Source organism: Rhineura floridana, chromosome 4, assembly GCF_030035675.1.
Source record: "Rhineura floridana isolate rRhiFlo1 chromosome 4, rRhiFlo1.hap2, whole genome shotgun sequence".
NCBI classification, from domain to species: domain Eukaryota; kingdom Metazoa; phylum Chordata; class Lepidosauria; order Squamata; family Rhineuridae; genus Rhineura; species Rhineura floridana.
The window spans coordinates 47,060,898-47,088,502 of NC_084483.1; the positions used below are offsets into that span (position 1 = coordinate 47,060,898).

Here is a 27,605-nt window from a genome sequence, read left to right on the forward strand (position 1 = left end):
GACTGAATATGCTGTTGTTGTTAGCCACAACTGAAACTGGAGAATCAGTTAATACATATACAAATAAATAAATCTTACTACCCATTTTTGCTAACCATTGTTGTCAAAGCGTTTTATTTTTCAGCATTACCACTTCAGACCAGTTTGGGCCTCCTGAACCATAATTATCTTGATTTTGTCACAGTTGAAAGCAATATGGAACCAACAAAACTATGCACTGATTTGACATCAAGAATAGAAGAAATGGAATTCATAGGTGGGCACAGCAAACAAACTCATTGGAAGCCAGTGGAAGGGATGCTGGCGGATGCGGAGCCGGTGGGAAGGTCCATGGCATCCAATTGCCATTGGGAAGCTTCCAGGCCAGCTGAACGTAGACTCATCTGGGAGCTGTGTGCAGGGACCAGAAAGAAAAAAACTGGCTCTCACAAATACCTTTACCGGTGACTAAGTGCTCTAGATACTTCCATTGTAATTATTTTCTTAGACCAGCCTTTTTCACAGCATAACTTTGGCCCAGATTGGGACCCACAGGAGCACTCTGAACAGGAGTTGGATGTTGTATAAGCCCCCCCCCCGCCCCTGCTCCGACACACCCCTGGAACACCCCTTTTAGGACCTTATGCCAGCTACTGCCAGCATCCTTTCTGCTGGACGTGGCTTTCCCAGCAGACCTGTGGCCACAGCTGAGGCAGGATGAGGAGCTTCTGCCAGTGGAGCCCAGCTGAGCCAGGACCCTGCCAGCTCAGCCAAGGGCCCACTGTATCCAACTCTCCTCAGCCCAGTGTAAATACCAGTTGGGCTGCACCCGTAAGAAGTGAGCCCACCTTCTTCCAGCAGCAGCATCCTAGCTTGGCAGCAGTAACAGCAGATGCAAGGAAGCCTTTTCCCTCTGGCCCAGTAGAAAGGAGGCAGAACCTTTAGGACCCTGAAGGAAAAAATGTTTTCAACTTTTATAGATCTCACTTTGGGGGACAGTTCATAATCAGACAGATTAGGAAATGTTGGCTCTCAGGCAAGATATCTAATTTTTAGAAGTATTACAAGTGGAGAGATGGCACTAACCTATGATGATACAGATAAATTTGATAAGCATAAATTTAAGATCTATTTCATATTAATGTTTGTTATATCTGTATACAGACAAATGCAAGTATTTTTCATTCTTTTGGAAGCATAAGTTTTATTGGGATTTAAAGATCTAAACATCATGCAGTGTATAAGCAAAAAAAGAAAGCAAGTCTGAATTAGGTTTTGGGTTTTTTGCTAAAAAATATAACTTGCCATAAGACAAGAAGATAGAGTATGACACTAATGATATTCATGTGGGTAGAGTCAATGCATCATGTTGTCATAAATCTGCCGTTTTCATTTCTCATTCCTACAGACATAAAATAGCAGCATTCAGTGCTGTAAAAGGACAGAATAATGTTGGAACTGGCATTCAATCTGCAGAACAGAAGATTGCTTGCAATTCAGTAGGGTTTCCCTAAAAGCAGTAATATCCATTACATTGTTAATAGATATAAATAGAGGAGGAGGAAACATGGACTGTATATTGGCAAAACTACATTAGGCAGAAATGACTTTTCTTGTCATCTGTTATCAGGTTTTGAAAAGAAATTTATAATGCGATTCAAAAAAGTATAATATTATCTTAACTGATTCATCAGAGCCATGTTAAAAAACAGTATTGATTATTATTTTTTTAGAAACTTCCTCCTTTTCTACCAAAAAAACCCTCAAACCAGCTAAAAAAATCTAAAACATTAAATGTAAATGAACTCTAAATCATACAAGCATTATTACAATGATGCAGCAATAAAACCAGCAGGGAAACAGTAAAGTATTCACTCAATCTCAAAAGCCTGTGTGTATAAGTCCCAAAAGGCTGGGCCTGACAGGCCTTCTCAAGGTTAACATTTCATAAATGAAGGTCACTATGCTGACATCACTTGTCCATCATGACATTACAAAGTATGTAGATGGCCCATACAAGAGATGCAAGATGAATTTTAAAAATTCAGAATCTTTTTGCTGAGTGAATTCCCAAGAGGCCTAGCGTGATGGACCACATTTTCTATACATGACCAAAACTCCCCTTGAACTTCACTATACCATTCCCACAAACATTGCTTATCATGACAAAATGTCCACACAATAAAACTAAAAATAGAATGTTCCTGTCCTGTTTTCACTAGACTCTTCAGGAAGCAAGAGACTTGTCAGCAACACCACCAACACGCGCAACAATCAAAGCAGTATCTAGGGTCAGTCCAAGTCAGAGTCCACACCATAGGGTTAGTCAAAAGGCAAGATCAGAATAGCTCAAGGTCCAGTCAGTTCCTGGGCAAAGCAGAGCCGGGACCAGTGCAAGGGCAAGTCTGGCGGCAGGTCCAGAGTAATCCAGTGTCAGGCACAGAATCAGCAGGAGAGCTAATGTACACATGTTTTGCAAGCATTTTCTCCTAATATAATGCCCCGTGTATGTTATTTTCACTAATATATTCCAGGGCTGTGGAGTCGGTACACCAAACCTTCGACTCCGACTCTATTTTTCTACTGTCCAACTCCGACTCCTTCATAAATGGCAAATGTATATTAACTAGTAATAACACATTTACTGTAGTCAAATGTAGCACAAGGCATTTCATCACCACCACGTGAATCCAGAGCTTGGAAAAGTTACTTGTTTGAACTACAACTCCCATGAGCCCAATCCCTGGGGCTGATGGGAGTTGTGTTTAAAAAAGTAACTTTTCCAAGCTCTGGATTCACATGGTGGTGATGAAATGCCTTGTGCTACCATTTTACTACAGTAAATTTGTTATTACTAGTTAATATACATTTGCCATTTATGAAGGAGTCGGAGTTGGAATCGGAGTCAGAGTCGGTACATTTCTACCAACTCTGACTCCAACTCCACCCAAAATTGCTCCCAACTCCGACTCCATGACTCCGACTCCACAGCCCTGATAATGCTTACTTTCCCCTAATATTTGCATTTTTGTAAACATTGTTTGGTTGGAGAATCACATTACAAAATTCAGGTAAGCGCAAATTTGAAAGGACTGCTGTGTTTTGGAAATGGCAGATTTGTTCGATTCAGCTTTAAATGAAAACCAACTCCCCTTTATCCCCCTTCCCTAGCTACATCCCGTGGTTTTTTTGGAGGGAGAAAAACCACAAACCTGAGTTTGTCCATAACATTAAGCCAAGGCGTGCCTTAGTTCTGAGTAGTGTGGCAGTGGCAGGATCAGGAGAGGAGCAAAGTGGTTGTGACTGTAGCTTTGTGGCTGTGACTTTCGCTCTGGGCACATTCATACTTGCTCATTCATGGTAAGCCATAGTTTGGCTTAGTGTTACTTGGCAATCAGGTCACCATGTGATAAATAAGACAAATACAAATAAATTCCAAAGTAAAATAAAAATTAACAAATCATAAATGTTGAACAGCTACGTTTACAGCCCATATCATATACATGTTCTGCTGTACTGACAACATCCATTTTTTGCTTTAAAACCACAGTGAATTAGATGTTGATGAAAAAATAGCCTGGTTTTATTGTAGTAGACAGATGACTGTTATCTCCTGACATGTTTTTCTTTTCCTAAATGCAGCTGGGCAGAGACAATTTGGACTGGGGCTGTGGTATGAGGGGAGGTGCAGTTTAAAACTTTTGTTTAAAAGATGCTGATTCCTCAGTGCATATCCACTGCCCCATGGAATGGCTATGAGCAAGGGTTTGTTTGCTTTTTTACAGAGGGGAAAGCATACAGGAACAATATGCATTGGGGGAATCGTGTAGAAGGGAAAGGATTTTTTTTTTAAAAAAAACCCTTCCCATACATCACAGACACAATCCAAATTACTTGCCCTCCCCACCCACAGATGCTTTTAGGAAAAGAACATGCATGGATTTCCCACATCTTATGTGGTTTGGCCCTTACATTCCACAATGAATGCCCTGAAGATTATTCTAAGACAGAATTCAAAACTGAGGCCATTATTGAAACAGCATAGCAGAGTTTAATCAAATGGTGGAATGAGAATAATAATTTTATAATGAATAAGGCAGTTAACCTGCAGACAATATGAACTACTGACCAGCCATCAGATGCATAATTAAATGTCTCGTCTCTTCATAACTAAAACTAGTTTGGCTCAATTTGTACTTTGCATTCATTCTAGATGCCTACTGCAAGAAGGAACATATGAAATCTCAAGGTCTGGGTGCTTTTACTTGTTATTTTGTTAAGGCAACCACTTACATAATTTTCAGATAGCAAGATTTACAGAATTACAGTCATTTCACACAACTTTTCTCAAGTCACAATCAGAAATGGAAATCACAATCTATTTTTACCCATACATCTGATAATACGCATCCTCAAAAGATTGCATGTGTGCCAAAATGTTTTTGGGCTGGTTCACACTGGAGCTGAACTCTGTTTTAAAGGCGAAGCTTTTCTCATCACGATCGAGTTTAAAGGTTCACACTTCTTACCTTATATGAGCCCTCAATCTGCTGTTTTGCATTCATACTTAAGGGGAAGGGTTAATCTCACAGCTTCCTAATGAACACGCACTCTTAAGGTCAGACTGCCTCGTCCTCTGATTACCTTGGCAACCAAGCAATACTGTCCAATTCTTTCTAAGATATCATCATAGAATAGTAGAGTTGGAAGGGGCCTATAAGGCCGTTGAGTCCAACCCTCTGGTCAATGCAGGAATCCAAGTTAAAGCATGCCTGATAGATGGCTGTCCAGCTGTCTCTTGAATGCCTCCACCACCCACCTCCCTAGGTAATTGGTTCCATTATTGTACTGCTCTAACAGTATACAATGAAGACTAAAGTAGTGTTTGCCTTTTTTGCAGCCACATCACAGTGTTGGCTCATATTCAGCTTGCACTCAACAACAATTCCAAGATCATTCTCACATGTGGTATTGCTGAGCCAAGTATCCCCCATCTATCTTATAACTGTGCATTTGGTTTCTTTTTCCTAGGTGTAGAACTCTGCACTTATCCCTGTTAAATTTCATTCTGCCTTTTTCAGCCTAATATTCCAGCTTATCAAGATCCCTTTGAATTTTGTTTCTGTCTTCTAGGGTATTAGTTATTTCTCCCAATTTGTGTCATCTGCATATTTGATATGTATTCTGTGCACCTCCTCATCCAAGTCATGAATAAAAATGTTGAAGAGCACTGGGCCCTGCTCCTACTTTGAGAAGGAACCATTGATACTCACTCTTTGAGTACAATTCTGTAGCCAACTGTGGAGCCAACTGACAGTTGTTCCATCCAGCTCACATTTAACTAATTTGCTAATCAGAATATCATGGAACAGTTTGTCAAAAGCTTTGCTGAAGCATTATGTCCACAGCATTTTCACAGTCTACCAGGGAGGTTACCTGATCAAAATATGAGATGAGATTAGTCTAGCAAGATTTGTTCTTGACAAACCCATATTGGTTTCTAGTAATGACTGCATTATTTTCAAGGTGCTTACAGACTGACCATTTTATAATCTGCTCCAGAATTTTCCCAGGGATTGATGTCAGACTGACTGATCTGTAATTCCCAAGTTCTTCCTTTTTGCCCTTTTTAAAGATAGGGACACCATTAGCCCTCCTCCATTTACCCAGTACTTCACCCATCCTCCATGATTTCACAAAGATAATTGACAGTGGTTCTGAGAGTTCTTCAACCAGTTCCTCCATTATTCTAGGATGTAGTTCACTGGGCCCTGGAGATTTGAATTTGTGTAAAATAATTAGGTATTCCATGACTATTTGTCTATTAGTTTCAAGCTGCAATCCTGGCCCTTCCAGTTCATGTTTTCCAGGAGGATCATAGACTCTCTTTTGAAAGAAGACTGAGCCAAAGTAGGAATTGAGCACTTCTGCCTTTTCTATGCCATTTGTTATCCTTTTGCCATCCTCACAGCTGTAGTACCATTTCTTTTCTCTGTCTTGTACTATGGATGTACCCAAAGAAAGCTTTTTTGTTGCTTTTAGCATTACTTGCCAACCTCAGCTCATTCTCAGCTTCAGCCTTCCTGACCCCATCCTTGCAATTCCGTGCTACCTGTTTGTACTCTTTGTTTGTGGCCTGGCCTCCCTTCCACTTCCTGTATGGGTCCTTTTATGTTTTCAGGTTATCTCTAAGCTTTTCATGAAGCCACACTGGCTGCTTCTGCTATGTTCTACCCTTTTTCCTTGTTGGAATTATTTGCAGTTGTGCCTTAGAATTTCCTTTTTCAGAAACTCCCACCGATCAGACTCCTTTTCTTATTCGGGTTGCTTGCCATGTAACCTTACTTACAGTTCTTCTGAGTTTATTAAAACTGGCTTTCCTGAAATCCAGGGTATGCATTTGGCTACACTCAGCTTTTGCTTCTTCTAAAATCAAGAACTCAAGTATAACATGGTCACTTTCCCCAAGAGTTCCTGTAACTGCCACTTCATCCACTAAGTCATGTCTGTTGGTTAGAATCAAGTCAAGGATCTCCAATCCTCTAGTTCCCTCTTCCACCTTTTGTAGGAGAAAGTTATCAGCAACACAAGTCAGGAATTTCTTGGAGGGGCTGTGTTTAGCAGAATTTGTCTCCCAAGAGGTATTGGGGTAACTGAAGTCCCCCATTATTACTACATCAGGTGTCTTTGAAAAATTGGCAACTTGCTTTTCAAAAGTTTCATCCTTGTCTTCTCCTTGATTGGGTGGTTGGTAGTAGACTCCAAGCACCGTGTTCCTTTTATTCCTTGCCCCATTTATTTAAACCAGATATTTTTGATGGGGCTCCCAAGCTCATCCTCCTGTATTTTGGTGCAGGGATATATATTTTCAATATATAGTGCAACTCCACCTCCCTTTGTATTCCTTCTGTTGTTTTTGAAAAAGCTATATCCTTCAAAAAGAACAGAAGGAATAGAAAGGGAAGTGTAGTTGCACTATATGTTGAAAATATGTAATGTGTAACTCTGTTGATCCTCCTTGATCTCTCGGCGGCTTTTGATACCATCGACCATGGTATCCTTCTGGAGAGGCTTGCGGAGTTGGGAGTCGGGGGTACTGTTTGGCAGTGGTTCTGCTCCTACTTAGCGGGTCGTCTCCAGAGGGTTGTGCTTGGGGAACATTGTTCGACACCGTGGGCTCTGCAATGTGGAGTCCCGCAGGGTTCGGTTCTGTCTCCCATGCTTTTCAACATCTATATGAAGGCATTGAGTGCGGTCATCAGGAGCTATGGAGTGCGTTGCCACCAGTACGCTGATGACACGCAGCTCTATTTCTCCTTCTCATCCTCCTCAGGTGAGGCTGTCGATGTGCTGAACCGTTGCCTGACTGCGATAATGGACTGGATGAGAGCTAACAAACTGAGGCTCAATCCAGAAAAGACTGAGATGCTGCTGGTGAACGGTTTCCCGGATCGGATGGTGGATATACACCCTGTCCTGGATGGGGTTACACTCCCCCTAAAGGACCGGGTTCGTAGTCTGGAGGTTCTTTTAGATCCTTCCCTGTCACTTGAGGCCCAAGTGGCATCGGTGGCACGGAATGCTTTCTACCAGCTTCGGCTGGTAGACCAGCTACGTCCCTATCTGAGCAGGGAGGACCTAACATGTACATGCTCTGGTAACCTCACGACTGGACTACTGCAATGCGCTCTACGTAGGGCTGCCTTTGAAGACAGTTCAGAAACTACAGCTTGTCCAAAATGCGGCGGCCAGATTAATAACGGGGACCAGGCGGTCGGAACATATAACACCTGTTCTGGCTCACTTGCACTGGCTGCCAATATGCTTCCGGGCTAGATTCAAAGTGTTGGTTTTGACCTATAAAGCCCTATACAACACGGGACCACAATACCTATCGGAACACCTCTCCCGATACGAACCTGCTCGTACACTACGCTCCACATCAAAGGCCCTCCTCCGAGTTCCATCTCATAGGGAGGCTCGGAGGACGGTGACAAGATCTAGGGCCTTCTCAATGGTGGCCCCCGAACTGTGGAACAGTCTCCCCAAAGAGGTGTGTATGGCGCCGACACTGTTATCCTTTCGGCACCAGGTTAAGACTTGCCTCTTTGCTATGGCGTTTTAATATCTAACTCGTTTTAGTTTTAAATTTTGTTGTAATTGTTTTTGATTTCCTGTTTTATATATGTTTATGCTGTATTTATTATGAGATCTGAGATGTTTTGTATTTTTATATTCTGTTGTTCACCGCCCAGAGAGCTAATGCTAGTCGGGCGGTATATAAATCTAATAAAATAAATAAATAAATAAATAAAATAAATATCTGTTGGGAGACAAATTCTGCCAAATACTGCCCCTCCAAGAAATTTGTGTTGTTTTTCCTACAGAAAGTGGAGGAACGAACTAGAGGATAATCATCAGAAACAAGTTGATCTTAATCAAATTCCATTTGTAGACTTGCTTGACAAAGGAGGCATGTGTGTGCGTCAGTTGCTGACATTCTTCTTAGCATCTTACTGCCAGATGCACTGTCTTAAACCTCAAGGAATTGCAAATAATTAGATACATGTTTCAAAGCATTTGTAACAATCTGGTCCAAGATAATACTAGTTCTCTCTGTGAAGGTTCTCAGTAAAGTTCAGAAGTGACCAAGGGCCACTGGGAGGCTGCACCCCCTGACTTTAAGGAAGAACATCATGACAAGAGAGAAACCAACCTGACCCCACCCACTGACCAGAGGAGGAATGGCTGCAGTTTTTAAAAAACTTCATCATAGCAATATTGCTAGCTGGTTATTTAATTGCTGGCTCTATTCTACATACTTTTGTTACAAGTTTTCATTTCAGGTGCAGGAGGCACTGGTCGGATCCATAGCAGGGTTAGTGGGGGTTCTTGCTGCTCTACTCGCCAGGTTGTAGCATGGGCCCACAGTATCAGTCTGTGCTGTGTTGAGCCCAAGATGCCTGCCACTCTCATCAAGGATATCCCAGTATATATTGGCCAGCAGGTGGGAGGATGGATAACAGGTTCTTGGCCGTATGCCCTCTAAGCTGTAACAGTCTTCATAAAGCCACTTCAGCATATGTGCACATATTGCTCCCAGGCACCACCCCTTACTCCGTGCCGCTGGCAGCCTGGCACAATCATTCAAGTAGGCATGAAGCCAGTAACCTTCCACCATGGCTTGCCTATCAGCAACTGGGGTCCTTCCATGGAGGCACTGTGGACCATTCAAGCCCCTTAGAATCAGTTCTTATTCATACTCTCGCAATTCATTTTTATTCTTCCCAGGAGTCTCTTTCTCAAAAGTTTTCATTAGTGTGTCATTATTTTGGAGTAACATTAATAAACTCTTCTCTCCATTGTAAACAATTGTGCTGCAATTACTACTGATTGATACTGATAATCTACCAAACCAGGTCTAAGTTGTAGGCTGCTCAGAAGTGTAACAAGAAGTGTTTTCCAAAAAGACAGTGCAGAAATGACTATTAAGGAGTTAAACTGTGTGCAGGACTGCCAAGGTCAGCTCACAGCAGATGCGGCTGGCGAAGGGCAGTGTAAGCTATATAATCTTGATAGCTAAAGCACATAGTGTGGGGGTGTTGTTAGAAGTAAGGAGAAGCCAGGATTGCATTAATGTCTGAAACTGCTAGTCAGTAAAAGACTCTTAAACCTGTTACGGACTTTGTCTATTTGTCTTGGGCACACATCTGGGCTAAGCACGACTGGGTACAACCGGTCATTGGGCCTACGCTACAACATAAGTATCCTTAGTTAGATATTCGCCAGTTGTAAAAGGAACACCCAGCTGTCACAAAATTAGCCTATGTGCTTTCAGATACCATGCATATCTAGCAGCAGTCTGAATTTTGATATGGCACAGCTAAAGTAATCTCTACGATAGCAGTAAAAGCAAAACAAAAAACGAAACCCACCCCTCTTTAACAGTCCTATGCAATCCTATGCATATCTACTCAAAGTAAGTCCGGCTATGTTTAATGGGGCTTACATCCTAATAAACATGTTTAGGGATGTACCAAAACCAACAATTTTTCTATTATTATTAATTTTTATTCAAATTTTCAAAGACAAAAATAAATAAATAAATAAATAAACAATAAAATAAAATGTTGACTTCCGATTTGTCGCAGATCAGTTATAAATCTACAATATATAACAATCCTGTCTCCTAAATGATATTATAAAATCACTTTCCTCCAGTAGTTATCTTAATTAATCATCAAATCTCATAAACATTACTTTATTCTTCCCACAAAAAGTCAAAGAGAGGTTTCAGTTCCTTGAGAGATATATCTTTCAATTTTTCTCCAAATAAACATGTCGATTAATCCATCTCATTCAAATCTGTTAGGTCCAATAATTTCAATAGCCATCTCATTATCAATGTTAATTCCATCTTCTATCTTCAATAATCCTATTGTCCAATAATTTCAGTAACCATTCTTCCATTATCAATAATCCTATTGAATCCAATAATTTCAGTAGCCATTCTTCCATTATCAGTATCCCATAATAATCTTGTTGTCATAGTCATAATCCAAATAAATATATAGATTAATCCGTCTCGCCAAACCTGTTTGAACCAATAATTTCAATAGCCATTCTTCCATTGTCAATATTAATTCCATCTTCCGTCTTCAATAGTCCTGTTCAGTCCAGTAATTTCAGTATCCATTCTTCCATTATCAGTATCCCATATTAATCTTGCTGTCATAGCCATAGTCATATAGTAAGAGTCTGATGGGAATTTCCTTTATCACAAATATTTTCTTGCCATCAATTCTGAATATGTAGGACTTCCGGGAAGGATGACTTCGCTTGTGCCTGCTTTTTGAGACGAGCTCTCGTCTCAGAAGAAACTTTTTCAGTATAAATCAGTCAGAACGTTCTTTTTTGACTGGTGATGATTTTTTCCCAGGTAGGGAAAAACGTAGAGATTAACCATTAAAGCCTGTTTTTGTTTGGGAGGACTGGATCTCATTAATTTATGAGAGAAGGTTCAGCCAGCAATGCTGGAGGACGTCCATCAAGCTCTAACTGACTAAGTGACACGTTTATCTTTTCTTCAAAGAAAACGAACTTAAACAAGCAAGCATCCTTCTTTCTATATTTTTTTTTTACTTGGTTTAAATCATTGCAGCAAAAAAGAGATTTGTCAATGAATCGGCTATATAAGAACTGCTGGGTGAGTTAAAAATTTTCTCTGTTATTCACGAAACTAAGGAGGAAAGAAACTGAAAAAGCCTATCTTAGTTTTTATTGCAAAAAGCTGGCCGGGAAGTGCATTCTAAAGATATAAACGGAAGAGGGATTTCTATTTCAAGGAGGGAAAAGAAATAAATAAATTTGATTTATGAACTTTGGAGCATTATACGTCTGGGACTATTTTTTTTTTGGTCTATTTCATTTTGACGAATCTGCTTGTTCACGACGCTACTAACTCTTTTGAAGCTGGGAACTAAATTTGTTTTGTATTCCTGAATATAAGAGATAAGGCAGGCTGTACTGTCTACACTGTGACTTCATCAAGCCTGGAATATTAACCCAATTGTGACTGAAATAATTTTTGTTTTTGTGGTTTTAAGAATGGCAATCAGGAAAGTGGCTGAGACCATGGAAGAAATTATGTTTCAGAAAATAATGGATGAGATTGAGATAACGAAACAAACCCTGAGACAGGGTAGACAGGAGATGAAAAATGAATTTAGTAAAATGACGCAGGAGTTTAAAGAAATAGTTGATGAGATTAGAGATGAAAAAAGAAAAACTAAAGGGAAGATGCAAGCTTTGGAGATTGGAACAAATGTGAAATTGGAAAAAGATCTGGAGTTTATAGATACTAGAAATAAAGTTTACTGTTTGGAAATCAACGTTGTCTCTGTAGAAATTAATGAAGATAATAGAGATAAAGTTATTAATGTCTTGGATAATTTTTTGGACTGGAATGATGTGATGGAGCTTGACATAGAAAAAATCTATGGAATGGACTACAGATATGTGACAATGGAAAAATTCTTAAGAGATGAGCCAGTGCATTTTGTAAAAAAGAAGAACAGAGATATGACTTTACAACAATATTTTAGCAACATATTCAGAATTGATGGCAACAAAACCAACAAATTTTCCATTCTGGGCTTGCCTTTTTGATCCCGGAAAGCTGAAGTCAGAGTTCTAATAACTTAATAGTGGCTCTTCTACTAGAAGCTACATTTGGAAATTATAACAAAAGGAACACTAGAATACACATTGCAAATGCTTCATTGAAGGTTATAATAAAAGATGAGAAGGTTTTCATAAAGGGTGAACTTTGTAAGATAATCCATAACCTTTTCCAGATAATGGTGCTTGACAGAAGAACAAAATGTGTGTCCAATTAGTTCCAAACTCCTATCTTGACAAAATATATATATATTCAGCAACAGAATACTCCTTTGGGGAAAAAAATTAAAAAGCAACCCTACTTCAGTAGAGCAGCTGAGTTACAAAGGAACAATGCACTGGGATTGCTCAACTGACAAAATGAATGATAGAACTCAGAATATAACACTGCCACCTCTATTATAACAGAGGGCAAAGTCACTTCAGTTCCAGCCAAAATGCCTTGGGAAATGGAGTTTCCAATTTCCTCCCTAAGTTCTTTTATACACATGAATTTGACTGTTCCACATTGTAACCTGCCTACAGTCTAATATGTATTATTAAATAAATGGACTATTAATATAATATCCAATTTAAGCTGGCACATTGTTTTAAGAAAACAGGACCAACATTGATAAGACTTAATCATATATTTTAATTTTTTTTAAGATAAAATATGCTGGTGCATAAACTACTTTTGCAATTTGTCTGCAACGAGGATACGAAAAAAACGAACAGAAGAAGTGTGCTCTGATACTTTAGGAAGTAGAATAAATAAAGGAATGAAAACTGTGCAAATATTATGATCACAGAATCTTCTGCAAAGTTTTGAAATTCTTCTGTTATATTGTTGCTGCAATTACATCATGTTGCTAATTGTTTGCTGTTCTCCCTTGCCAGACAAGAAGGTATCCCAGCCCAACTGTATCAAATGAGGAGGCTATCTCAGAAAAAAAACAGAGCTGTGCTCAAACCTGTCCTCCAAAGTTTTATTCCCCTGAAAAAGAGACTTCTGATTTTCTGCCTCATGTGCAGGGCACTTCAGCAGTTGCTTAAACAAAACAGTAGGAGTGTGGTTTTGCTAAGGATGGTCAAACCTGTACATTTTGGTTTCTCTCAGTTTCTCTTTTTTTCAATCTTAAATTCAGTTTTTCACATTTCTACATCAGTCTGTGATTTTTTAAAAGCGTTCTCGTGAAAATTCATGAGCATTTTAGTGAAAATTCATCCTAATAGACACATTTTTGCAAAGCAGTTTTCCCTAATATAACACATTTGGTTTGTTATTTTCACTAATATATGCATTTTTATGAACACTTTACAGTAGTATATGCATTTTTGTGCATGTTACATGGTTTGGGAACTGCATTGCAGAAGTTGGAGAAGTGCACATTTCAAAGCGTGGCTACATTTTGGTTCACATATTGCTCTGCAAAGTGTGAATTAGGTAGGTTTGCTTTTAAATGCAAACTAAATCTAAATTCCCCTCCATTTGTACTAGGCTGAACTTACTGCTTTGCTGTGAAGTGTCCAATATGTGTTTTTCTATCCATTACACATTTCTCCAGTGCTCTGCAGCCTCTCCAGCTATCCACACCTCCTGATCTCCAAAAAGCACCATGGGAGGAATTACCTCATAATGTTTCCCCTGGACTTTAATCAAAGCATGGGAAGCCGGGAAACTGACTACCAAACTACTGACATTGGTGCGCTTGCTGATTTTTGTTTTAAGTGAAGTACTTCCTTTACTTTTTTAAAAAAAAATAATATATGCCTATTTCCTTAAAAGCAGAACATTAAAAAAAAAAACAGAGCTGTCAGGTGCATGGTACACAGCCTCCCTGGCTTCCCCCGCTTATAAGGAAGCCCAGCCAAGGATGCCATGGGGTTTCAGGAAGAGTTGGCAGCCAGGCATACTGCAAAGTGCAGACCACCAGAGAGACGATTTGTGGACTGAAAGAAAGGACACTTACAAGCACTCCTTAGTCACTTTGAAAGCAGGGTAAGTGAATCAACCCCCTCATCTTCACATCTCATTCAGGAGAAAATGGAACTGGACTGTCTCCAAGTCGATCCCGATTTATGACGACCCTATGAATAGGGTTTTCATGGTAAGCGGCATTCAGAGGGGGTTTACCATTGCCTCCCTCTGAGGCTAGTCCTCCCCAGCTGGCTAGGGCCTGCTCAGCTTGCCACAGCTGCACAAGCCAGCCCCTTCCTTGTCTGCAACTGCCAGCTGGGGGGCAACTGGGCTCCTTGGGACTATGCAGCTTGCCCACAGCTGCACAGGTAGCAGGGCATGTAACCCCTGAGCCACTCACTATGGGGGTGATCTTTAGCTGGCCCTTGACACCCAGGAGAAGAACTTCACCAAAATTTCCCCTCCTCTGATAATTTCCTCATGCAGTTTTTTTCCTCAAGCAGTTTTGTTTTCTTCATTTTTTTTCAAATAATTAAGAAAGCATGTCTTGTGTACTACATAGCACACACTATAGAAGAGTAGATTTCTATTTGTTGTGGCACCCTGTTTTTCAAACTTGTGCTCCTAGGAAGAAAATATCAGACTTTTATGGCCATTGTGAGTTAACATTTCTTCAGACACCAGATATTATTTTTAGACTTGCAACTTATAAACAAATGCAGAGCCTAATTCATTTCTGGTTCTTTTCACAAGAAGAAAATGTTTATTTACCTGTACTGCCATCAGGAAAGACCTTCATACACACATACAGAGAGAGAACCACACTCCATTTGGTGTTTTTTGTTTAAAAAAATACCTTAGACAAATCCACTGCAGCTTTCAGAAGGGGTAGGGCTCATCATCTTGGATCTGGAGCATGCATTTTCTCATTAGCTATTCTATATTAGTAAGAAGCAGCCCTAAATTCAATTACTCTTGCTGGCAGGCCAATTTGTTTTTAACAACTGCACTCTTTATGAGACACCTTGTACTGCAGTCATGGGGCTTTATTCATTTGAATCATATGGTTAGATGTAATTACAGCTGTCAATTCCTCTGTACTTTCAATAACATTGGAACTGCTTTGCATTGTGAAGAAGATTCCATTAATGGGATTGATTCTGTCTTAATTGTCGGCTTAGGTATATTAGAATGCTTTTTCAATCCTAGTATCAATTTGGTAGACTATCCTTCTCCTCCCCCATCTTCTGCTGTGACACTGGCCACTAAAACTGAAGACTAATCAGAGGAGAGAATTATCATAATCTTCTATGTCATCAAGTTATCTTCTCCCATTTAGTTTAATTAGATGTTTCTCCATGTGCCATTGTTGTTTCAGGTTGGTACCATTGTCATGGGCTATTAATTAAGCATATTAATAAACAGTGTAAGAGAGAAACATTTGTTCACATGCAGCAGCATATGAAGTTCTAAAAGCACAACAGAAGGTGTAGCTATGCAATACCTTGCGTAAGGGTGTTGCATTGTTAGTTTGTCTGTAGACTTCAATGTAAAAGGAAAAACCACATATGCTGAGTCATGGGTTCAGATTAAGGCTTCTATTTACCAAGATGAAGCATAGATTTACAGGATCCCAAGACCATTGGTACTGATATTTTTGCTTCTGGATGTAACTTGCAAAATACGTTAAAGGGAATTGGTTCATTTGAGGTGAATGCTAGCTCCACATAATTCTGGCCACTTTCAATGTCAAACATTTCATTTTACGAATTTGCTATTAACACAGTTTAATATGGAGCACAATTACTGGAATACAATTTCCTTGAGCAGAGTTTCCAAATAAATTGACTTTCAAATTTCTTTCACTGAATCTGTGATTCATCAGTAATGATTTTGCTTTTCACCTCTGGAGTGATAATTTTATTTACTGGACTTTTTAAATAAACTGCTTCATAGGAAGCTCACCTGGCAGCCATTTGCAAAACTGCATTATAAATACAAAAGGCAGCTGTTTTTCCCCACGCTTTCTGGCTATCACATTCTTATATCATCACCCTCCTAGAGATGATTAACATTAGAGAGAAATATCCATCAAAGAAAACGTGCCTATCAGATATGCAACCATATGGCAAGGATTTATGTGACAGGACCAGACTTTGTCTAGTCCGCAATTCTTCAGGATTGTCACTGGGTGGATGGGTGAGGAGTTCTACACACCCTGTGTTAAAGAACAAGTGACTACTTCTCTCTGGAGCCTCCCATGTGCTCTTAGGACGCTTATATATGTGGACACTGTAGCAATACCTCATCTGGGATAACCGTCCTCATCCACTGTGCACACAGCTTTAGGAGGGACTCACAAGGAGCGGTGAGAGAGGACGAAGACACCCATCTAGCCAGCCAGATCAGCTGAATCAACCCTAGCAATCAATGGGGTGACAGATGTCATAGCCAGATCGCCCTCACATCCAATACCTAATTATTGCTGTTCTACTTTAAACTGAAGTGGATGAGCAATTCTGCAATGTTCAAATCTAAATAGCATGATGTGGCCAAGTGGACAGTCCCAAAGCAATCTATGCAATGACTATCAACCAGAATAGATTTATTGAATAGATGTGCAAGAAACCATCTATGTCTCAGAAAATTGTGCAGCTGTTTCATTGTGTTAGAGAGAAAGAAGCAAGCTGAGTGGGGATAACAGGGGAGAAGCATTTTGTTGTTGCTATTCTTTATTATTTAAGTTTATTACTTATTTTACACAAGTGTCTCAAAGCGGCTTACAAATAAAATATGCATAACATATGAAAAACAATATAATTAAAAGCAAAGCACAATACAGTAACCAGACCGTAAAAACAACCCCTATATCCTCTAGCATATGTCTAACTACCACAGGCAACTCTTAAAGGAAAACTATATACCATCAGGTGCTGCAACAAAAAATATTACCACCAAAAAGTCTGAGAGAAGATAAATGTCTTCACCTGGTGCCAAACACAGGTCAATGCCTGTCCCAGAAAAAATTCCTTGTGGGAGGGTTCCATAATGTTTTTTTTTGGGGGGGGGAGAGATGACTGAAAAGGTCCATTCCATTATCACCATGCTCCAGACCAGCCTTTCCCAACCAGTGTGCCTCCAGATGTTGTTGGACCACAACTCCCATCAGCCTCAGCCAGCATTGCCAATGGTCAGGAAAGATGGGAGTTGTGGTCCAACAACATCTGGAGGCACACTGGTCGGGAAAGGCTGCTCCAGACAACTGCCATAAATAACAAGCAAACAAAAAGTGGCTATGCCACAATAAATATCCAGTCTGGAAACATACCTAAAATACACTGATGGTTCTTTTAAAATTTAATTTTGAATATATTTGAAACTTTCTGTGAAACTCTATGTCTCTGAAACCTTGAAAAGTTACCCAGGGATAGGGTGACCAGATGCAAAAGAAGGCAGGACTCCTGCACTTGTAACAGTTGTGCAAAAGAGAGAACTACAGCAGGCATAGCTTCTAAACTTATTTGGGTTCCATATTAATGCAGTATTTTATACTGGGAATAGCCAATGACGGCTGCAAAATATAGGGGCTGTAGCCTTAAAGCTATAGTCTTGTCCCAGTTTGCTTTTCAGAAGTGCAACAGAAGAGCTTGCTTAGGTTTTACTCCATGCCTCCTGAAGAGGCAGAGAGAAGAGATCCTAGCCTGAAACCTAGACTGTATCTATTACTAACCAATAGATCTTGAAAGAATCCCATGCCCAGTCTAACCCCAAAGATTAGACAACTCTCAGTCCTCCCATTTGGATACGCATAATGGAAGTGGATCCCTTGCTCCAGGCTCAATGCTGGAGTGGGGACTACAGCTCGGAAAAATGGAGGGTGTCTATACATAGTTTACAAACACACACACACACACATTGTTGCTTGTGTGGTGCAAAAATGATGTTTCTCTTTAATATCTAGAACACGAGTGGGGAACCTCTGGCCCATGGGTTTAATTCACTAATAGACAAAAAACCTTGCGGTTTAAGAACGTACATGTAACCCACAGATATTTCTAGCAAACTTTAAAAAGCAGGGAAATTGGGCAGCTATAGTGAATGCACCAGGGGAGCAGGAGACCTGAACTCCTCTCTGAGATATTGGACTGCCCTACAAATTGGTCAAAATGCAAACACCATTCGGGTTGGCCTTTCACAGTCCAATCCACTTCCTCTGTAGCTTGGAAGAATTTGGTAACGTGCCTCTGAACATATGGTGAGTGGTAGCAACACCTGCCATCTCCAAAGATGGAGAATTATATTTTGGTATGTTTGTTGGTGTTCTTCTTACTTTGCTTCTTTCCTGTGTTACTACTATTTCTACAGATAATCTAAAATAGAAAATTTTATTTCCCTCATTAATCATCCTAGAAATCTGTGTCAAAATTATTTTTTATCAATTTCAAAGCCTTTTTATTGGTCAATGTCCTATGATGGTGAAGACAGCCTTTTGTGTTTCAAACTGGAGGTTATGTTCTCTTTTTATTTTGGGTGCATTAACAGTTGAATCTGAAACTGCAGTTTGATGTAAAATCAAACTGATTACAGTATGTTGCTACTTAAGCAATGACTCTAGCTGTTGAAAAAAAGAGGATGCATGTTTTTAGCCTACTACAGTAAGGCCCCGCTTTCCGGCGTTCTGTTTTCCGGCGTTCCGCTGATGTGGCGGCTTTCAATCAGGGGAAATTCCCCGTTTGAAAGCCGATTTTGCCGTTTTGTGGCATTTTGCGGCATTTATGCGTGACGCGACCCATTATAGTCAATGGATTCTCCTTTACAGCGATTTCCGCTTTACGGCGGGGGCCTGGTCCCTAACCCGCCATATAAGTGGGGCCCTACCGTATGTTTAAACCACTTCATTTAAGGCAAGGTGGGCATGGTCAATTAAAAACATAAACCTAGAATTTTGCTAGAATATGTTTCATCTCCCACTGTTTTATCTTGTGCAAACTGAGACTCTCCTGAGGTCCACTGGAGACTATTCTGCAGAAGTCAGTGCCATTATTCCACAATTATGTTTGGAGTTTTTTTAGTGCAAATTTTGCTCTACTTCACATATTCACAGAAACAGAAACAAAATAAAATGATTTCCTATAGGAAACTTCACTAAAATTGCAAAGGAAATCAGACATATTTAAAGTGACCATCTGAACTATATCAACTGTCTTAATAATGTTGCTTCTTCCCTGCTAAAACAAGACCAGCACAGCACATGTCTTCTTTCTATTCTTTGGGCTGATTGCTGCTGTTGTCAGCACTCACCATATGCTCAGAGGCACATGTTGCCAAATTCTTCCAAGCTACACAGGAAGTGGATTGGACTGTGAAAGACCAACCCAAATGGTGTTTGCATTTTGACCAATTTGTAGGGCAGGACAATATCTCAGAGAGGTCAGGTCTCCTGCTCCCCTGGTGCATTCACTATAGCTGCCCAATTTCCCTGCTTTTTAAAGTTTGATAGAAATATCTGTGGGCTTCAGGTATGTTCTTAAACTGCAAGGTTTTTTGCCTATTAGTAAATGTCTCTGCTTTTTAATCCAGGAGGTAAGAAATGGGATCCTGTGCAAGTTTGCTGAGAATGGATTCATCATTTGCATGCTTATTGAGTTCAGTGGGATTTACTCCCATGCAATCATGCTTAGTGACCACAGGGGATGGGAAGGCAAGGAGGAGAAAGGGGAAGGAGGGGAGGAAGGGCAGAGGGGTGGAGGGGGATGGGAACAGACAGGAGGGGGAGGGGAGGAGAAGGACAGGTTTGATCATTTGCATGTTTATTGAGTTCAGTGGGATTTACTCCTGTGCAATCATGCTTAGGCTAGGTAAAACTGACCACAGGGGATGGGAAGGCAAGGAGGAGAAAGGGGAAGGAGGGGAGGAAGGGCAGAGGGGTGGACGGGGATGGGAACAGACAGGAGGGGGAGGGGAGGAGAAAGACAGGTTTGGTCATTTGCATGTTTATTGAGTTCAGTGGGATTTACTCCTGTGCAATCATGCTTAGGCTAGGTAAAACTGATTGGGAGGAGGGAGGGGCAGACGGAGGGAAAGCTGGAGTGGGCAGGGGAGGAGGAAGAAAGAAGAGGGGAGGGGAGGAGGGAGGAGAGGGGAAGGAGGGGGAAAGCAGGTCTGATCATTTGCATGTTTATTGAGTTCAGTGGGATTTACTCCCCTGCAATCATTGTTAGGATAGGTAAAACTGACCATAGAGGAGGGGGAGGGGAAGGGGAAGGAGTGGATTGGAGGGGGCAAAGGAAAGAGGAGTGGAGGGCAAGTCTGATCATTTGCATGCTTATAGAGTTCAATTGTATTTACTTCTCTGCAATCAAGCTTAAGATAGATAAAACTGACCATGGGGAGGAGGAGGAGGAGGGGAGTGGGAGGAGGCAGAAGGGGATTGGGAGGGGAGGGGGAGGGGGAGGGGAGAGGGGGAGGGGGAGGGAAGGGACAAGAGGGAAGGTATAGCAGGGTGAGGAGGAGGGAGAGTGGGTTTGATCATTTGCACACTTTTTGAGTTGAATGGGATTTATTTCTGTGCAATCATGTTTGAAAATGGAAATGGACTGCCTTCAAGTCGATCCTGACTTATGGCGACCCAGTGAATAGGGTTTTCATGGTAAACAGTATTCAGAGGTGGTTTTACCATTGCCTTCCTCTGAGGCTGAGAGGCAGTGACTAGTCACCCAGTAAGCTTCATGGCTGTGTGGGGATTTGAAGCCTGGTCTCCCAGGTCATAGTCCAACACTGACCCGGGGGAGGGGCAAGGAGGGGAGGGGAGGAGATTGGGTGGGTGGGTACTGGACAGAGGGGAATCCCCTTTCCAAAAGGAAAACATTGTGAACAGTATCATTGTTTTTCAGTGTTTTCTCCACCTTTTTATTTTACAGCAGACACATGCAGCCTCCCACCCAAATTTAAACCAAAGCTGTTCCTGGCCACATCCACCCCAGGCTTTTATTTCACTTTGGACAGTCATGGCTTCTCTCAAAGAATCCTGGGAAGTGTAGTTAGTGAAGGGTGCTGAGAGTTGCTAGGAGATGCCCTGTTCCCCTCACAGACCTTCAATCAGAGTGGCTGACTGTTAAACCACTCTGGCCACTGGAGCTCTGTCAGTGGAATAGCAGTCTCCTCTCAGCACCCTTCACAAACTACACTTCCCAGGATTCTCTGAAGGAAGCCATGACTGTCTCAAGTGAAATCAAAGTCTGGTGTGGGTGTGGCCCCCTGATTAGCCAAGCCTAGCAGCTGGGTAACTGGCTTTTAGAACACTGACAGTTGATTCTTACTGAGCATGCCCAACACTATTATTCAGTTCAATGCATAATTTCTGAAATTCATTAAAAATCAGCCAGGCATTTTTCAAACTTTTAAACCGCAGTAGATGAAGGTCAGAGTATGGGGCAAGGTCAGTAATAGGATTACGGGTACTCTGTGAAAATGGCTGATTTTTAATGAATTTCAATAGATTATGAGAACTCTGACAGAAAAATGTCCAAAAGGGCTCTGGGTTTCCCCCCCTCTCTTTTTAGACTTTGAACTCTCGATTCTCTCTGACTGTTTTATGTATCACCATGAAAATTGAGAGGGTTGTTAAGCAAGCGTTTCTGAGTTCAGGACTATAAGTTTTGTAAGGTTTTGTTTTGAAATGAGCTTATGGGAAGGATCAGAATGGCATAAAGGGGCATTTTCAATTTAACATTGTGGAATGTGAAAAATCCATGTTGTGTACAGTATACAGCCACTCTTGTGGCTGTATAATTAAGCCCAGCAAGGGTTCTAATTTGGCTCATGAGGCCATTTTCCCCAAACCATGCCCACCTATTCCACACCTGTCATAACATGTGATTTCAGGTAAGGGCGGGTATGGATGGGGCTACAATGGAATAATCAAAAGCTTAAAAAGAGCTCCTGATTGTTCCTTTGCAAGCAGGGCTTCCTGTCAGCACCAATCAACTGAGCTGCACTAACAGGGAGATCCACAGGGGGCAAGCCTTCAAAGAGGCATGCTCCATTAGTGGAAAATGGTTTGCATTGAAACTGCTTGCTAAAACAGAACGTTTTTGCCGTGGAAAGGATAGAAACTCTCCATTTTAGCACGTGGTTTGAATGTAAATTGCTTTGTGCTAATGGGGCAAGCCCCTTTGAAGGTGCACTGAGAGTGCTGATGGACAGTTACAATGATCCCTTTTGAACTTTGTCAAGTATCAATCACTTCATGTCCTGCCCCCCCCCGTCAAAGTTGGCCTGTGGAAGGTAGATGATTTAGAGATCTGACTTGCTGGCTGGATCCGGTTCCCCACCCCTGATCTAGAAGGAGAAATAGTCTTTTGTTCTATGAACAAAGACTTCTGTTGATGGAGAAGAAAACAAAGATGGACTCTGGGTTAGAGGAGCTGCCATTCCATGCACACTTACTAGTGAGCAGGCATGCTGTCTACCAGGAGGACGGATTAGAGATGTGACGGAAAGGTTGCCATCACTCATCAAGCCCACCAACAGGTATCCCTTTCTCCTCATCCATGTGGGAACAAATAATACTGCCAAATGGAGCTATGAAGAAAGCTCTGGGAAGGAAACTCGAGGACTTTGGGGCCCAGATAGTTTTTTCATCCATCCTTCAAGTACTCAGAAGAGGAGTAGAAAGGGAAAGAAAAATACTCCGTGTGAATGAATGGCTATGAAGGTGGTGCAGATGTGAGAGATTTGGATTCTGGGACCATGGGCTATGGTTCCTGGAAGATGGATTGCTGGCAACTGATGGGTTGCATCTCACAAGGACTGGGAAGAATGTGTTTGGCCACAGCATGGAGAAGTTCATCAGGAGGGCTTTAAATTGAATCCTAAAGGGGAGGGAGATGTAAACTTGGTGGTAATGACTGATGAAGGCTTATGCACAGTAGCGGGACTGGAGAGATTGGTTCTAATAGGGGCCAGTAACAGTCCTCAGAAAAATGTAGTAAGGAAGCCAAGCCATAAATCACACGGTCTTCGATGTCTGTATACTAATGCGCAGAGCATGGGAAACAAGCAGGACGAACTTGAACTCTTACAGGAGGGCAATTATGAATTGATAGGTATAACTGAAACTTGGTGGGATGACTCCCATGACTGGAATACAGCAAGGATATAACTTGTTCAAAAAGAACAGAAGGAATAGAAATGGAGGTGGAGTTGTACTATATGTTAAAAATATATATCCCTGCACAGAAATACAGGAAGATGAGCTTGGTAGCTCCACCAAGAGTATCTGGATTAAAATAAATGGGGCAAGTAATAAAAGGAATGTGGTGCTTGGAGTTTACTACCAACCACCCAATCAAGGAGAAGATGAGAATGTAACTCTTGAAAAACAAATTGCCAATGTTTCGAGGAGGCATGATGTAGTAGTAATGGGGGATTTCAATTATTCCAATATCTGTTGGAAGACAAATTCTGCCAAACACGACCCCTCCAAGAAATTTCTGACTTGTGTTGGAGATAACTTTCTCCTACAGAAAGTGGAGGAAGCAACCAGAGGATCAGCTATCCTGGACTTGATTCTAACCTATAGAGATGATTTGATGGATGAAGTGGCAGTTATGGGAACTCTGGGAAAAGTGACCACACCATACTTGAATTCTTGATTTTAACAGAAGCAAAAGCTGAGAGTAGCCATATGGGCACCCTGGACTTCAGGAAAGCTGATTTTAATAAACTCAGAAGAATTGTAAGTACCGTTCCATGGCAAGCCACCCTAATGAGAAAAGGAGTCCAAGATGGGTGGGAGTTTCTAAAAAAGGAAATTCTAAAAGTGCACTGGCAAGCAATTCCAACAAGGAAAAAAAGGGGGAAACAACAGAAGAAGCCAATGTGGGTTCACAAAAACCTTACAGATGACCTGAAAACAAAAAAGGACACATACAGGAAGTGGAAAGAAGGCCAGTCCACAAAGGAAGACTATAGACAGGTATCACGGAATTGCCCGGATGGTGTCAGGAAGGCTAAAGCTGAGAATGAGCTGAGGTTAGTGAGGGATGCTAAAAGCAATAAAAGATCTTTCTTCAGGTCTGTCCATAGTAAAAGACAGAGAAAAGAAATGGTGGCACAGCTACTCAATGAGGATGGCAAAATGGTAACAGATTACAAAGAAAAGGCAGAAATGCTCAATTCCTACTTTGACTCAGTCTTCTCCCAAAAAAGGGTCTATGACCCTCCCGGGAAACATGAAGTAGAAGGGGCAGGATTGGAGCTTGAGACTGATAGACAAATGGTCAAGGAATACCTAATCACTTTGAACGAGTTCAAATCTCCAGTGCCCGATAAACTGCATCCTAGAGTATTGAAGGAACTGGCTGAAGATCTCTCAGAACCACTGTCTATTATCTTTGCGAAATCATGGAGGACTGGTGAAGTGCCGGATGACTGGAGGAGAGCTAATGTTTTCCCTATCTTCAAAAAGGGCAAGAAGGAGGAACTGGGGAACTACAGACCAATCAGCCTAACATCAATCCCTGGAAAAATTCTGGAGCAGATTATAAAGCAGTCAATCTTTAAGCACCTTGAAAGCAATGCAGTGATTACTAGGAGCCAACATGGATATATGAAGAACAAATCCTGCCAAACTAATCTCATCTCATTTTTTGATCGGGTAACCTCCCTTGTAGACTGTGGGAATGCTGTGGACATAATATATCTCGACTTCAGCAAAGCTTTTGACAACGTGCCCCATGATATTCTGATTAGCAAGCTAGCTAAATGTGGGCTGGATGAAACAACTATCAGATGGATCCACAGTTGGCTCCAGAATCGTACTCAAAGAGTGCTTATCAATGGTTCCTTCTCAAACTGGGTGGAAGTAATGAGTGGTGTACCACAGGGCTCAGTCCTGGGCCAGTGCTCTTTAACATTTTTATTAATGACTTGGATGAGGAGGTACAAAGCATGCTTATCAAATTTGCAGATGATACAAAATTGGGGGGCATAGCTAATACCGTGGAAGACAGAAACAAAATTCAAAGGGACCTTGATAGGCTGGAGCATTGGGCTGAAAACAACAGAATGAAATTCAACAGGAATAAATGCAAAGTTCTACACTTAGGAAAAAGAAACCAAATGCACAGTTATAAGATGGGGGATACTTGGCTCAGTCAAATGACATGTGAGAAGGATCTTGGAATTGTCGTTGATCACAAGCTGAATATGAGCCAACAGTGTGATGTGGCTGCAAAAAAGGCAAATGCTATATTAGGCTGCATTAACAGAAGTATAGTTTCCAAGTCGCGTGAGGTATTAGCTCCTCTGTATTCAGCACTGGTTAGGCCTCATCTTGAATACTGCGTCCGGTTCTGGTCTCCACACTTCAAGACAGATGCAGACAAACTGGAACGGGTTCAGAGGAGGGCAACAAAAATAATCAGGGGACTGGAAACCAAGCCCTATGAGGAGAGACTGAAAGAACTCGGCATGTTTAGCCTGGAGAAGAGAAGACTGAGGGGAGATATGATAGCACTCTTCAAGTACATGAAAGGTTGTCACATAGGGGAAGGCCTGGATCTCTTCTTGATCGTCCCAGAGTGCAGGACACAGAATAATGGGCTCAAGTTGCAGGAAGCCAGATTTCAACTGGACATCAGGAAAAACTTCCTAACTGTTAGAGCCATATGACAATGGAACCAATTACCTAGAGAGGTAGTGGGCTCTCCGACACTGGAGTCATTCAAGAGGCAGCTGGACAGCCATCTTTCGGGAATGCTTTGGTTTGGATTCCTTCATTGAGCAGGGGGTTGGACTCGATGGCCTTATAGGCCCCTTCCAACTCTACTATTCTATGATTCTATAAGCCCCAGTGAACTCATTGGGACTGTCTTCTGAGTAAACATGCATAGGACTGGACTGCATATAGACTAATGTTAGTATTAAAACAAAACAAAAGGCTTCAACATGCATTATAAACATGGTTGTAAATAAATATCCACTTCAGGGAAAGTCAGAGAATCGGAGGGATCTGTCTCAGAGTGTCAGCAAAACAGGATCAGGACTGGAAGATGCAGAACTGAGTTCCAGCACACAGAAACCATGACAATCATTTAGGATGAAATACTAAATTTCATGATATGTCTTAACTTCTTACTTCACAGTCATACATTTTCCGTAATATAACTTTGAAAGGAAACACTGGGAAATTTCAAATGAATTGGGTATGCTTGATTTCTTATACTTACAGTTTTATTAACTTTTTCAAGAAGTTCAAACAGGTCAGGCAGAGAATTTACCCTTACAAAAATGGATGATTTGACCTTAGTAGGTTGTTCTTATCCAAGTGCTGCATTACACTTTCTTTAATTGCACTCTCAATCAGTTTTCCTGGAATGGGCAAGGCACATTGCTTTTTAATTTGTGCTTCACCCTTCCACTCTCTTTCTTATTAGAAGAATACATGGCCATATTTCATTCTTACAGAATATGTACTGGTCTTTGGATGCTACAGAAATAATGTCTGTATTATTCATAGCTTTAACACAAGCAATTAGATTCACTGCTACACATACACTGTTGCTTTTCATCTAAATAACAGTCACCCAAGAACCCTGATCAGGTGTTTGCATTGAGGAGGAGGAAGAGAGGGGAAAAATAATAACCCAGCCCTGACCATCATGTTCCTAGTCATGGAGGGTGATCATCTGTAGTGGAGAGTTTGCTCTACTCATCTAGGCTCTCTGCACAATTTTCCAAGAAGCATGAGGAGCCTGACTGCCCACCACACATAGTCACCCTCCAAGTTGTGGATGATGACCAGGAATGTGGCAGTGGAGGTGGGGCAACTATAATAATCTCTGCTTCCTTCTCCACATGATTAATATTGTGTGGAGGAACAAATATCTGCAAAGGTCTAAGGCTACATAAACTTGGCTACCCATGCACTATGTCAAAAAAGTGCAATTAACTGTAATGTTTCTGGCTCCACTTTTGGACGTTACTTGGGGGGGTAGCAGGGGAAACATTCTGCTCCTCTGATTTGTGGATAAAAATAATGTGCTTCTGTACAGCATCACTCTTTCCTCATGCTCTTTGGGTGTTTAGGAGATGACGAGGGAGGAGGTGGAGAGCGAGACGGGGGTGGAGTGGAGAAAAAATGGTTTAAAAAATGGATGGTGGTAGAAAAAAATGGAGTGGAGGGGAAAAGGAGCTGGAGGACAAGGAGGCAGTGGCAGAACAGACATGAACTGTGGAGGTGAGAGACGACAATGTGTGTGTGTGAATACTGTGTTTGCACTTCGTGCGACGGGGTAGCCCTCCCTGGCTACTTCGCTGCATTTGCAGTTTTAACTTATTTGCATCCCAAGCAGAAATGTTTACTTTGTGGCAGGGCAGGGTCCGGGAGGTGGTTGAGTGACAGAGACTATGCTTGGTGGTTTGGCACACAAAGCTGTGAACAGTGGCCTCTGCCTCCCTCCACACCTTCCCTCTCTTACCTCTAGAGTTGCCAGGTTCAGGGCCTGAGACTGATCTTGTATCTTTAGGAGAAGAGAAAGTC

The 27,605-nt window shown here is 41.3% G+C and overlaps 1 protein-coding gene and 1 long non-coding RNA gene across 2 annotated transcripts in view; both read right to left on the reverse strand.

Annotated features, from left to right (window-relative positions):
• The window catches only part of CSMD1 (CUB and Sushi multiple domains 1), a 1,745,606-nt gene that overhangs the window by 1,281,693 nt on the left and 436,308 nt on the right, over positions 1-27,605 (reverse strand). The gene's annotated exons all lie outside the window — the stretch shown is intronic.
• On the reverse strand, positions 19-27,585 carry LOC133383038 (uncharacterized). The gene is made up of 3 exons (XR_009762157.1): positions 27,544-27,585; positions 828-928; positions 19-390 (listed from the first exon to the last, which is right to left on the reverse strand). It is a non-coding gene; the product is annotated as an uncharacterized LOC133383038 (long non-coding RNA).